This window comes from Leptodactylus fuscus, chromosome 7 (assembly GCF_031893055.1).
Source record: "Leptodactylus fuscus isolate aLepFus1 chromosome 7, aLepFus1.hap2, whole genome shotgun sequence".
NCBI classification, from domain to species: domain Eukaryota; kingdom Metazoa; phylum Chordata; class Amphibia; order Anura; family Leptodactylidae; genus Leptodactylus; species Leptodactylus fuscus.
The window spans coordinates 88,724,837-88,739,041 of record NC_134271.1 but is presented as its reverse complement, the minus strand read 5'-3'; the positions used below and the strand labels follow the sequence as shown (position 1 = coordinate 88,739,041).

At 39.5% G+C, this 14,205-nt stretch overlaps 1 protein-coding gene across 2 annotated transcripts in view; it reads right to left on the bottom strand.

Moving 5' to 3' along the window:
- Window positions 1-14,205, bottom strand: part of LRFN5 (leucine rich repeat and fibronectin type III domain containing 5) — a 195,995-nt gene that overhangs the window by 48,538 nt on the left and 133,252 nt on the right. The window lies entirely within an intron of this gene.

Here is a 14,205-nt window from a genome sequence, read left to right as displayed (position 1 = left end):
GTTTCTTTTTAGACAAAGCCAAGAATGGTTACAAAAGGAATGGGAAATACATAGGAAGCTCTTATATGTCTCCCTTTTGCTGAATCCGCTCCTGGTTTTGGCTCAAAAATTTGCAACAAAAAAAGGTGCGTTACTTCAATGTGGGGCCTTAGCCTAATTGTGGGGCCAGATGCAATAAAAAAGGAAAAATGAATAGCTGTCACAACCCAAACACTTGAAGGTGACATATAGTCAGTAGTCACATACAGCATATCACTGTAATCCTCATAGGACACTATGTAATTAAGATGTGTAGACTACTAGCATCACATTTAACTATAATGCTAGGAGTTTGTCTCCCAGCATAGAGTACAGGCCGTTAAATCTAGTGCACACATCAACCGAGTCTTATGTCCAAGACTCGATAGCGCAAAATCAAACTAAAAGTTCTTTTTCATGGTTCTACCAAAAATTAATTAATGTGTGTCATGTCTTTAACACCGCCCCTCCACTGCTTGTGCTCCGTCTCTCCTCCTCCCTCCTGGCCTCTGATGGCGCGCTGTTGTAGTTGAAATCTGAGGCATGCGCAGTACCACTCCAGTCAGAGCGTACTGCGCATGTTCGAGCGGCCATTTTGGTGTACTCAGTTCTTTTGTAGGCGCAGTATGCTGTAGTTGACCACTACAAATGGCCATTTTAACAAGAAACGGCAAGGACGAGACAAGAAATAAAGGTTGTAGCAGAACAGCTTTTTTTTAAAGGCTAAAAAGGACTTTTTGCAATGATAGACTCCCTTTAAAGTCCTAGAATCCACCATACCATTAGGTGAGTATGAAGAAGGAGTTAGCAAACAGTCCGAAGCTCCTACCTAGTGCAGTCACCAGTTTTGTAGGATCCCTTGAAACAATTTGTGCATGATCAGAAAAATCTAGCTGCCTTCATCCAGAAACATCACTACATCTGTCCAAGGGTTGTGTTGTAAATGTAGTTCAGCAATATTGAAGCTGCAGCTGTATCTGCAATACCAAAAACAACCTGTAGGCAGGAGTGGCATTGTCTTTCAAAGAAAGCCATCATGTTTTCCAAATTGTGGAACTCCTCTAAGGGCTCGTTCACATCAGCATTGTGAACTCCGTACTTGAGGTTTCCGTTTCCTGCCTAAAACAGAGGCAGGAGACGGAAACCTGCAGGAGTCTCTCACCCATTCATTTGAATGGGTGAGAGAGATGTCCGGCCGTGAGCGGCGGTGAGCGTTTTATGCTCTCCGCCGCGAAACCGGGTTTTATAATCCGGACACAAAGTCGGACATGCAGTACTCTGTGTCCGGATAAAAAAATCCGGTTTCGCGGCGGAGAGCATAAAACGCTCACCGCCGCTCACGGCCGGACCCGGTCTGTGCTTTCCGTCTTCTGGCATGCAGAAGACGGAAAGCACAGAACGGAAAGAAGAACACAGGTGTGAACCTAGCGTAAGATGCACTGTACTAGAGATAATTCAACTTACAGTATTTTATGACATTCTTCACACATAAATTTTGCAGGAATGCCAACAAACAAAACTTGGGGGACTTTCTGGATCTAAGGCTCTGAGTGTGTGGTGCTTCTGGATAGGACAATGCCACTGTAAGTGTTTGTGTTCACATACTGATATGTGTATTATCTACTGCACTGTGTCACAGCTGTATTCATGGAGCATATCATAGTTCAGGTCTTCTATAATGTTCCTCCAACCATGAAGATGACCGAGTGAAAAACAGATTTGATGCAAGGGTTATTGAGCACGTCATTGACTTTCAAAGTGACTGAAGCCTTATGGATAACTGGTGTGAATCCAAGTAGAACCAGAAGTCTGCTGTTTATCATATAGGATTTCTAATCATTACCCTTCTAAGTACCAATTCAGCAGATTCCTATAATAATATACCACTATTTGTATCACAACCATGTGTTGCACAAGTTTCATACTGATTGTCAGATTGGAGTCAGCAAGGTTTTTTTTGGGCATAAGTTAACGTTGTTTTGTTTTTTTTTACTTCCTCTAGATCAACACTGTAAGATCACAGGTTGGACTTGATGGACCTGTGTCTTCATCAAACTCATGTACTATGTAAGCATACTGTATATAGATTTCTGTCCTAATAAAGAGAGGTAAGTAGACTTGCAGTTAGTTTTTTTTTTCTCCCAAGGCAAAGATTTACATACTGTAAATCTAAATCCTGTGTGTGTAAACACAGATTGTACTATGGTCAGTCGTTAAATTGGGGGAAAAAAATTAGGGGGAACTCAGACCCCAGAACATAAAAATTGGAGACTCAAGGGAGTATGCAAACATAAAAAAAAACCACTATTGCTAACCCTCCTGGGCTTCGGCACACTCCGGCTGATGTCAGCCATCTTCAATGATGGACAGGATGGACAATCATGTCCAGGATTGTGGTGTTTATGGGGTTCTTTGTAACGCTGAAAGACAGTTTGTCTTTATGCTGGAACTGAGTTTCAGAGCGCTCCGGCCCAATTTAAGCACTGACTATGGTGCAATGGCTTGCTGGCACCTTCTGACCCGGCACCCAGGGCAAATAAGCTCACCCATCCCTCATCCTTATACGACAGCTTGTTGAGAGTGGAAGTGCACACCCAAGTGTTACCTCCTCCACTGAATCTTGCATTTCTGTATCAAGGCTAAGGCCCCATATTGCGGAAATGCAGCTTTTTTGTTGCAGATTTTGCTGTGGATTAAGCAGAAGGGAGAAGTACAAGAACTTCATATATATTTTACATTCCTTTTGTAGCCATTCTTGGCTTTCACTCAAAAAAACCCGCAAACAAGTCTGCAACTAAAAAGCTGCATTTCCATTGGGCCTCAGCCTAAAAGTTATAAATACAAAGAAAAGTCTTTTGACCCTTCCCAGCCAACCCAGTCCATTGCTATAATAAACCTTCCTGCTGGTGGGTCTGTCACCATTCTTTATTTGTTTCATAAGCTACATCCTTTAAGTGAATCGAGAGCTTTCTCATATATGAGAATATGTGTTGTTCATAAGTTTACAGCTCGCTATTGCCAAATTCACAGTCTTCCAAGTAGCTTGTTAGTTGCCAATTGTAATAATAAATGCAAATATGTAAATAACTGAGACTTCTGTTCAGAAGGACAAACTCCCATATGTTTCCCTGAATAGCAAGTGAAAAATCAAATGCATTTGCATTAAAGGGGAAAACAATCCAAAAATTCAGTTATATGTAGCTATCATAGGCAGGGTTCATGTTCACATATTTATGTGGTACGCCTTTGCAACACATAGAAAATTCCAATACAACGTTCACATCATGCATTGAATTCAACAGCAAGAACTCATGGGTACCACCTATACCATATTCTGCACAGAAGGTAAGCACCCCTTTACTGCAGCTCACAATCTGATATACTAGGATACATTTAATCTCCTATCATATCAAACAGTTCTCCTCATTGTCATATTTACTAGAGTGGCAGACAACATGGTCACTGAGGGGCCTTTGGAGATAGGAATAGAATAGTTCAGTTATTTTATTATTGGTTGGCAAGACCCATAAAGGACGCACCTCTCCAAAAGAACCATATTCTTAGCAAATAACGTAGGGGGAAATTGATCCAATTAAGAAAATCAAGAGCCTTTCAGTCGTCCCTTTGTAGATTTAACCAAGAAACTGTCTCTCTAGTACCACTTAGAGTGGTATGAAGAGAGCGCAGTAACATCTAGACCTTTAGACAGTCTATAAGATGTCTCTTCTTAATATGAGCAAACCAGTACTATAAACCATTCATTATAATTGGGGGTCTGGTACAGATTTTGTACTGGGGACAAGAAGTTTCATGTTATTCTTCTTGGAGAAATACAGAGAAAACTTACTCCTTGGGAAAACATATAAACTCAGTGAAGATATAGAAGATATCTTTTTTAGTGAATTTCTGCTTGTAGCAAAAAATTTTGGAGATAAGTCTGTAGTGTCTAATTACCAGCAATGCATAAAGGAAAAGGTTAATTACTTTGCCTTACCGTTGCCTTAAGAAACTTTGCAATGCTACAACTGCAACCTTAAGTGTTTTGCAGTTTCCTGCAACTGATGCATCGCTGCAACTTTAATTGGAGCAATCCACTAGGCTGTAAGCTGAGTCACTGGGATGTCCTATGTTCTTATGAACCTCTATATAGGGAGGGGGACAAGACAGTTGGTTTCTTCCTCCCTGTGCTAGGAGAAGGAAGTTGGCAGGGGAGTAGAAGATAGATTGGAGAGATCATGGCTACAGTCCTGGTTAGTTGGGCCCCAAACCAGCTCAAATTCACTCACCGCGTTGTTCAGCAGTAAGGAGATGAATGAGACCTTTGCTTGTTTTTGTGGAAGATGTATATAAGAGAAGACTATGAGACTGTTTGATAGCCACAGGTCTTTTGGATCTTCATCTAACAGCCAGGGAATTACAGAGGACTACTTTGACGACTACTGAAAGCATGCACACATAGAGGAAGATTGCCAAGCAAAGGAGACACAGACTGACTGTGAAGTACCATCTTGGAAACTCAGCTCTAGCCTCAGTGCATATTCCTAAGATTTGTAACTCCAGCATTGGTATGACGTTGTATGTCATTAACCATTCTTCTACCATTAAACCAAGAATGTTTTCAGTTGCAACACCATCACCTGAGTCTGATTCCAGCATTTCCCCTCATGAGCACTCAAGCTACCAACAGGCTCAGGGAGACTTACCATTACAACATGGCCTTCGGAAACACTACTATCACCAAAAGAACTGGTAGAGATCCTCGCCACTGACACCACAGCTAATCCCAACCTCTTGGCCTTCCTTCCAAAGAGCAACTCATTTACTCTGGCTCGTAAGGGGCTCAAAGTGTGGACTTCCCTCCTCTCTATGATATGTCCATGCTGTAATATGGTATCTGAGAAGAGCAGGTTTCTATAACACGAGCCCTTGAAGAGTCAGCATTACTTTTTTTTTATTATTTGAAGTGAGTTATACATTCCTTTTATAATAGAAGATCATTTATTTCACATCATGTATCCACGGCCATGATGACATTTGAAAGTTCTGTAAGAATTAGAAAGGTCATAACCAGAACATTTATCCATCATTTGACAGTATTACAGATTAAATAAATCAGTGCCTGGAGCATAAGAGATAAAGTATAATACAATCAGATCTAATAAACAGATGTAGATGTGTGGCATAATGCACATTAAAAAAAAGATGTACAGATATTGCAGTTTTCTATTGAAAGCAACTGAATAATTTTGGCCTAAGGAGGACCATTCACATCCTCTAAGATAGGGCATGGTATATTCTATTATATACACTGTCTACCAATAAGTATTTGGACACCTGTGGTAGAATAGAAAAACAACATTTATTCCTATTCAATAGTTCGTAGACCCCAGCAGATGCTTCCTTACGGATAGTATTGAGCAACACAATACTCCCGGATTCCTGGTGACACTCCTGGTGTATGTGAGCCATCAGTTGGGTGCGGTTTCTCTGGCCAGCACCCGTCAGTCTCTCCCAGCTTCTGGGGTCTGCCGACTCTGGGCACATTCCGACAATCCGTTCACCTTCCACTTCATAATCACATAGGCCATTGTCGATTTTGGGTAATTCATTTTGCTTGCTATGTCCCTTAAGGATTGACCATTTCTGTGGTATCCCACAATTACCCCTCAAAATTGTTCAACTATGCACTTCATGGCATCTTGCATGCGACTAATGCCAATGCTATTTCCTATTAAACAACGGAAGGCATGACGTACATCATGACCGCAGATATCTTCATTTGCATGGGTGTCCAAATACTTATTGGTAGACAGTTTAGCTGACAGCGCACTGAATTCAGCACTCTTTCAGTGTTGTAGGTATCTGCCTTGGTTCTAGAGATATAGGTGCCATTAATCTCAGCTTCTGATATCAGTCAAAGGTTATGACCTCAAAGTTCAGCATTATCGTTGGGTAGAGGAGATTGCTGATGGTACGCTTCTGTATTTTTGAAGCGGGGGAGTTCTTTACCGTCCAGCGATGATGTTGAGCTGTGAGCCCTTTGTCAGTACAGTGATATCTTTAGCTTAAGCTAAGGGCACTGTTATCTTTGGAACCAGGATTGATACCTGTAAAACTAACTGCGCTAAATTCAGCACAGTGTCAGCCTTACAATGGTATATAACACGTCTTAGAGGACATCAAAGCTACTCTATAAAGAGATTAGAAGTAACTGTTTACTTAAGGTGTTAAAAGTCATTTTAAATTTAGCTACATCAGTATTCATCACCAAATGGCTAAAGTTTACATAAAGGTATCAGAAAATTTACATAGTGCTGAAATGGATATATTGCCATATGTCCTAGTATAGAATTACGGAGTGAGGCCGCCAGCTATATAGAGTATCTCTGACCATGTACAATCCAGCATAGTCATGTATTAATGGGAAATGTACAAAACCTCTTTTCTCCCAGCACTTGCTGCTCAACAGATTACAAATGATCTCTGAGGATCGTGTGTGAAGGAAAATGACAGCGATTGTTCCATTGCCTTGCAGCACCACCACAGGGAACATGAAGCATTACATGTATGGGGCTAACTTAAAATGAATGCATCCATCTAATGCATGGACATATTAGGCTCTCCAGAGATAGATTCTCTTTGTATCTATGCTTCATTCTCCAGTAATCTACAGAATGCAAAGACAGCTGAATTACTACTCCATTAGGGTCACCAGACATCTCAGTTTCCTCCATACTGGCAAAGGTGAAGTAAACTAGGAATTTTTGTTGTTGTTGTTAACAAAATGATTTTATGAGCTTGACCCTTACTTCAGAGTAGGATTATTGCTCTCTCATGTCTTGTATCTCTTAGGACATCCCACATCTTTACCCGGTTGTATCTACCACTTAGAATGTATACTCTTGATAGACCTGGATTAGAAGGATTTGCCGGGATAGATTCCTGTAACAGTTCTAATGCATACATAATTGAAAGGGAAGCAAGATGGAGCTTATAGAGGTTGAGCAAAGGGCATGTTCTGAGAATGGTATGGTTCTTTTATCTTACAGAAGCTGGAGCTCAGAATACAGAATTCAATAAAAAGTCTATTTTTTACCACTTCAATAAGTTATTGGGTCATTTTTCTAATATAGCATTTCTTGAGAGTTTATACAATATTTTATGTCCAGGAATGAGTTAATTAATTGCAGCATATAGGGCGATTTTAGGGGGAGATTTATGGTGGATCTAGTTAAAGAGTTACAATGGAAGACCTAAGGCATGCTGCAATTTCTAAGCCCCCACAAAAAAAACCCATTGCTATATGTGTACTCTATACTGTATGTGCATAGAGAGTAGTTTGACTGCAAATGTTGCCAGCCCTTCAAGTAGAAACAAAACCATGAAATGTCCTTTGCATGACCTTAAAGGGATTATCCAGTTTCTAAGATTGATGGTCTATCACCCCCCGTACAACCAGTACCAAGGCAGTTTGGGAGACTTGTGCTGATCACTCGCCTTACATACTGTAACTGTGACTGTAGGTACCACAGCTGGAAAACCCCATTAAATGTGCTTATTATTGTAGTACCATAAGGAAACACTAGCCCAACTCAAAGACTGTCCATACACCTCAAATACTGCAGCTACACTTGACAAGCCTCTGGCAGCTAATGATCTAGCACAGCAACAAAAGATCTGGTGGGTCTACATCTAGCATGCATAGTTCTCCTTTCCCCCATCTGACACTGGAGAAGAATCAGGTGGCCCCTATACTCATTAATCAGTTATTAAGTCTTGCCCATTCCTGACATTCATCTAGTATTTAAAAAAAAAAAAAAAAAAAAAATCCACCAGTTTTTTTTTGGGGGGGGATACATTCATTATCCTTCTCTATTGTTCTTCCTGTCTGCTTTTGGTGAACTGGATCACTAAATTCATCTGTAAAAAAAAAAAAAAAAAAAAAAAACATCTTAGGGTGTGCATCACCCTCCTCCCCCTGGTGAACTGCGGATTACAGATTGTGGTAGAAGGAGTGGCCTTACCAAGGGGTGTGTCCTTTATTAATGGCATGGCTATATATACATTCAAACCCTATAAAATATCTTTAGATTTCAATTTTTACTGATGAAATAGCTTGAACAATTTCTACATTTTTATTTATCCCATTTATCAGTCACTATAAATATTATATAAATTGTATTATGTGTATATCTTTATATCTCACTACATTATACATGTAAAGTAAATACTACAGAAGTTTTGGTGAGAGCTATTATTCCACTGAGAATAGTGGAGCCTGTGGTTCAACTATTAGGGTTCCTTGCTTTCAAATACAATGCCCTGGGTATGAGACAAGGGTAAGGCCTAATGCAAAACAAAATAGATCCCCAGCAACCTCCTCATGACTCTTAACTGTACTGAGTTGACATCAGAGAGCCTTAAAGCCATGACATCCATAACTTCCAAAGGAGTGAATGTGGGCTATGAAACTTGGCAGCTGGCAACATTATACTGTAGGCTCTTTCTGTAACCCTCAGTTATTTTTTGGCAGATATGGAGACAATGTAGCACAGCCTGCTCATTGTTTTCATGACTTCTGGACACCACATCTAGACTGTACGGGGCAGGGGTTGTGAAAGCAGATGTTATCGAGATTGCTGTGTGGGTCTCAGACCTGCATATATCATACATATGGTTTACGTCATAAAAGTTGAGACTTAAAAAAAACAACAAAGAAAACCCCATAACACTTTAATAAGGTAGCATTCAATAGGTGTCTAAGCTTTATCTCATGGTGGCTGAGAGGCAAACTACATAAAGCAAATTCATCATGTGACTATACAACTAGGTTTTTGTGTAGGAAAATCAGTGCGGTAATATTTTCCTGAACATCTGCTATGTTTAATTGTTGTGTTGATAAGTCTGTAAAGAATCCGTCAACTGGCGAGCAGGCGGCAATCACCAGGCATTCTTATATAAGAAAGGAACCTTCATATTATCGTATTACGCCATGAAATAAAATAATGTCATCTCCTTCTCTTACTATTGTCAGCATCACCATCTTCAAATCTTATTTACATGGATTTAAGGTGTCCTCTTTAAGAGTTATAGGATTAGGAGTGCAGTCAATACTTAAGTAAAGCCGTGTTTTGTCTAAGCATCTTATAAGGTGCAGATGGCAATGGATTTGTTTGTCGTATGTTTGTAAATTTATCGTGATGAATAACCCAAGCCATCAACAGTCTGGAATAGGGAAAACTGATATAATTTAAAGGGACAGCCCAATAAACAGCTGAAAATCCAGAGTGAAGATGCCAACACCCCACCCAAATGGTCATCTCCAAGGCCTTCAGGGATCTATGGATGTCTTCTAGCAAATCCTACTGCCAGCTTGGCTGAACATACAGGTCCTGGGTCAGAGGTTAATATGGATCACAAGAAATGCTACTCAGGATCTAAATCCTAACATCAGGTATAAATACAAACATGGCAGTTATTTGGCCAGAAATATGCCAATGTTAAACAACATGCCTGAAAGGGCAAGTGTTAGTAGCAACATGTCCGATGAAGTGTCACATAAATTCTAGTGCCAAAATGTATCAGATCTTCTGGCACTACTCTCCTCAGATAGGACACAGGAATCTTTTGGTGCTCTCTTGGGTTCCTGCAATCTGGCACAACTGCAATCTCTGCATTCTCTATAGCCAACTCCTTGCTATGAGCCCTGCATTGCTAGCCTTCTGGTACATCAGAAAAAGCCTACACTGTATACATTTGGCTGATCCTATTTTAGTTTTGGGGGTTTTAATTCCTTAAAGGGTTATTCCCATGAACATAACCATATCAATAGTAGTAGATAATTAAAAGTTAAACATTTTTGCAAATATAAGTAGTTAAATATTCTGCAGAGTTTTAATGGTTTTCTCTAACCATCTTAGTGGTGACATCTGTTGTCTTGATCAGTTGCCAATGGATATGTTCATGAATGCAGAAACTTTCTATGGTCTCAGATTTGTCAGGGACACAGTGATGATTTTCATATTGTAGCAGGGTCATCAGACAGGGCACTACATGTATGAGAAGATATCCCAGCCACAATAAGGAAATCATAGCTTATTTTCTGACCTTAGAAAGGCCCTGCATTCATGGCCGTATCTACTGGAAACTGATCAAGACAACAGACTGTGACCACAAGATATTTAGAGAAAATCTTTAAACTCTGCAAAATGTTTAATTACTTAGATTTACAAAAATGTTTAACTTATAATTATCTACAAATTTAAAAATTGTTATATTAATGGGAATACCCCTTTAAATGGTCACTAATTTTTCAGACACTTTAGTCACATTTAATAGAGCTTCTGTACCAAAATATAATGTGCATTAAAATGTTGTAGTCTGAGGAACCTCTCTAAATTTGCTGCCAGTAGGTGTCTCCTTTCTAGGTAATTTGCTGTTCAATCCTTATTACTAGGGAAGATACATCCATAGATACCATCAGGCTCAATGGGGTTGCCAAAGACCTATCCACAAAAGCTCTGTAAACTACATACAGCTTCCAGGAGTAGTGGCACCTGGAAATGCAGCCCTGTTCCTATTCACATGAATAGGAGCAGGACTTCTTCCAGTCATAAACCTTGTATGTAGCTTCTAGAGGCTGGACCACCTAATTGGGATGAACCTTGTCCCCTTATTTCAATGGACCACCACTCTGCAGTCACTTCATTCATCTTTGTGAGACTCGCGGAGATAGCCAAGCACTGTGTTCAGCGTTTCCTTGGTAGTCTTATGGAGATAAGTGGAGCATAAGTGTGTATATACAGTCACGGCTCAGTTCTAAGAGGTAGAACTAGGACACTTGTTCTCTTCATCGGTGGACCCCTCCCTGCAGGGTAAACAGCCTTGCACCAGTACTGGTACCAGTAATATCAATGAGACCCCTGTGGTTCTACCTAATGTATCATGTAAGATACATCAAAAGGCTTAATCTGACAAGATGCCCCATATAATAGCTGATTCTCTCACTTTACCTGTGGGTTTACATGATCTAGAAACTGAATTACATGCTTCTCTCTACATTAGGCATGTCAGTCATATCTAGCCATATGTACGTAATTGGTGGCTCATTGTCCCAGCTGTTATTTACAATGTAATAAGGACAGCAGCATTTCCTATAGTCTGCATTACACTGCGCTTAGGGGAAACCAGTCCACTGAACAGGAGGTAAAATATAGGTCTAACATCATTTTTATGCTGTGGTGACCCAGTTGCTGACAGCCTGTATGTGCCTCCCTTCCAGTAATCCTTGTCTTTATCAGCTTAACAGCCAGATTTGTTGCTGAATATTAGAAAGCAGACATGAAACAATAAAAAGACGTCTGATCATGAAATGCCATGTAGAGAAATGTACATGTGAATATAACGCATAAGCTGAAAATCTGAAATGTGTAAGTACTGCATTTAACTTACGTGGCTGGATATTTAGAAAGAGCACAATATGGAGGACAATCTTTTTATTAATTCTCTTGATAAAGGGGTATTCCTATATCCTAAACATATTTGGGAGATCCTCAGGACACTCACCTATTAATAGGCCAATAGGCCACTTTGAGGAAATGCAGCTTTTTAGGTTACAGATTTAGGTGCCTTTTTTTATTTTTAAGCCAAGAGCAGGAGTAGATTGAGCAATAGTTAGAACTATAAATCCTTCTATATATTTCCCATTTCTGTTATAGCCACTCTTGGCTTTGGCTCTACTAAATGGCTCAGTACTGTTATATCTGTATCAAATATGAACAGGCACAGTCTTGCATAAACTACATTTTAAAAATTAAAATTTAACTTGTAAGGGTTGTCCAGTTTATTCAAATTCTCTGGATTATTGGAAGTCAGTTTTAAGTAATATACATAAAAGATATGCCCTTTATTCATGTACAGTATAATTCATCGCCCATCAATATGTTACAAATTGTATAAAGACAATACTGTCTGACAACCAATATAGTAACTATTACCGATCCCAGATTTCTCAAATGTCTAAATATTACTTTAGTCTAATTTTGCAACCACACACCCTTTGCTTCTATCTCACTAGGCAGATTTGGATTTCCAGAGTCCAGATACGCTGAGTGAGAACCTTATACTAAGGGACATATTTTTACTACCCTGAAGCAGAGGACAAAGGAGAAGTCGCTTTTCCCTAAACACTGGGAATTCTCAGTAATTGCTGAGACGAAGCTTTACAATATGCGCCTGACAACTTGATCTAATTACTGCAGGATTGTTTAGGCTCCTATAATAGAAAGCGTTTTCTGGTTAATTCAAATATAAAGAAAAATTCTATATAAAGTCAAAATAAAGGGTCAGCCATCTCGGTCGGATTCTTATAAATCTGTGCCTCATTTCTAGGAGTAATTACAATGAGACCCGTCTTGTATCTACAGTACAATGCTGTCTTTCTCCCCCATCAGAGATAATGCACATTCCTTATCACTACGCTGAAATAGGTCAGGAGCAGCTTACACAAAGAAGCTGCAGCCTCTTCTAGATAGACGCTGGATATAGATCTTCGATGTTGCCAATCTGAGTAAGATCGGACCATGCAATTAATAATTAAGAACAGTAACATATTCCTTGTGTAAGGTCTGGACTCATATAAAATTCTTGGAAAGACAAGCAAATGAAATGTTTACCTTTTCACATATCATTTTAAAAGGGATGTACCATTATGGACACTGATCCCTTATCCACAAGACAGGGAATAAATGTCTGATCACTGAGGTCCTGAACACCAGTTCACCCACTGATAAGGAGGACCAGAGACCAAAATTCTCCCTAAATCTTTCTTGTGAATGGAATGTCAGTGTGCTTCCATGACTGGTGTTCTACTCACTTTCATAGGGCTGTGAGTGCTGCTGGATATTACAGTCATAGCAACCCTATAGAAATGAATAGAGCATCGGTCATGCGAGCGCACTGTCGCTCCATTCACAAGGAGGCTTTAGGGTAATTTTCGGTCTGAAGCATCTGGCATTCAGGACCCCAGCGATCAGACAATTATTCCCTGTCTCAGAGTTGATCAGAGCTCAAATCCCCTGCATACTTACACAAATTATGTAATCCTGGCTGTCTGTAGCTACTACTAGGAGGAATTAAAGAGGTTTTACCACAAACATAACTATATTTAAAATTTACAGACAATTTTGCAAATATAAGTAGTGTGGGGAAGTTATCTTGGAAGAAGCATGATGCGGACAAACCAGTAAGAGACAGGGACACAAAATATGCAAAAAACAGTTTTATTTAGAAAAAAAAAAATAATAAAATAAATAAACTTTCACTTCAGGCACAAAATTAGCAAAATAAAATACAGCCTTAACTTCAGGCAAAAACAAAACAAAAATCCTGCTCGTCTGAGCAACTAACTAAACAGTAATCATACACTAACTATACATGTGGCTAACTAACAACCACACGAACAAAAAATAAGCACAATACAGTCTCACTGAACTCAGGGTAACAGGACAGACCCAGACGCCTCCTCTCACTCTCTAGATCTGCCCTGAAGTAAAGGTTCTACAGCCTTTTCGGGCCCAGTAATGATCCATGAACTCACACTTGGGGCTGAGGCCTACTCAAGACCCACCCTGGACCACACACAAGTTAAAAATCTGTGGGAGATATAACGTGATTTCATCACTCTCCTTGTCACCTTCTCACAATAGATTCAAATTTTGCAGCTTTTTAAACATTGTCTGTAGCCATCTCAGTGGTGTGCGTCTTCTCTTGATCAGTTACCAGTGGAAATGACCATGAATGTAGGAATTTTCTATTTTGTGTCAGAATCCCAGCCATGAGAAGATAACCCAGCCACAATAAGGAAATCATTGCTAGGTTTCTGACAAGTCTATAGAAAGTTCCCACATTCATGGTTGTATTCATTGGCAATCAATCAAGACAAGAGATTATCACCACTAAGATGAGCAGAGAAAATCTTTAAAAGTTTTCAACATTTTTAATTATTTATATTTGCAAAAATGTTCAAGTTTTAATTGTCCACAAATTTAAATACGGTTATATTTATGGGAAAACCCCATTAATATTAACACAATAAATACAAACCTCCTACACTGTATCAGATCTATGACTTCCATAAAGAGCTATTCAAAGAAGACCTTTCACCACCTCCATCAACTCCAGCTCTTT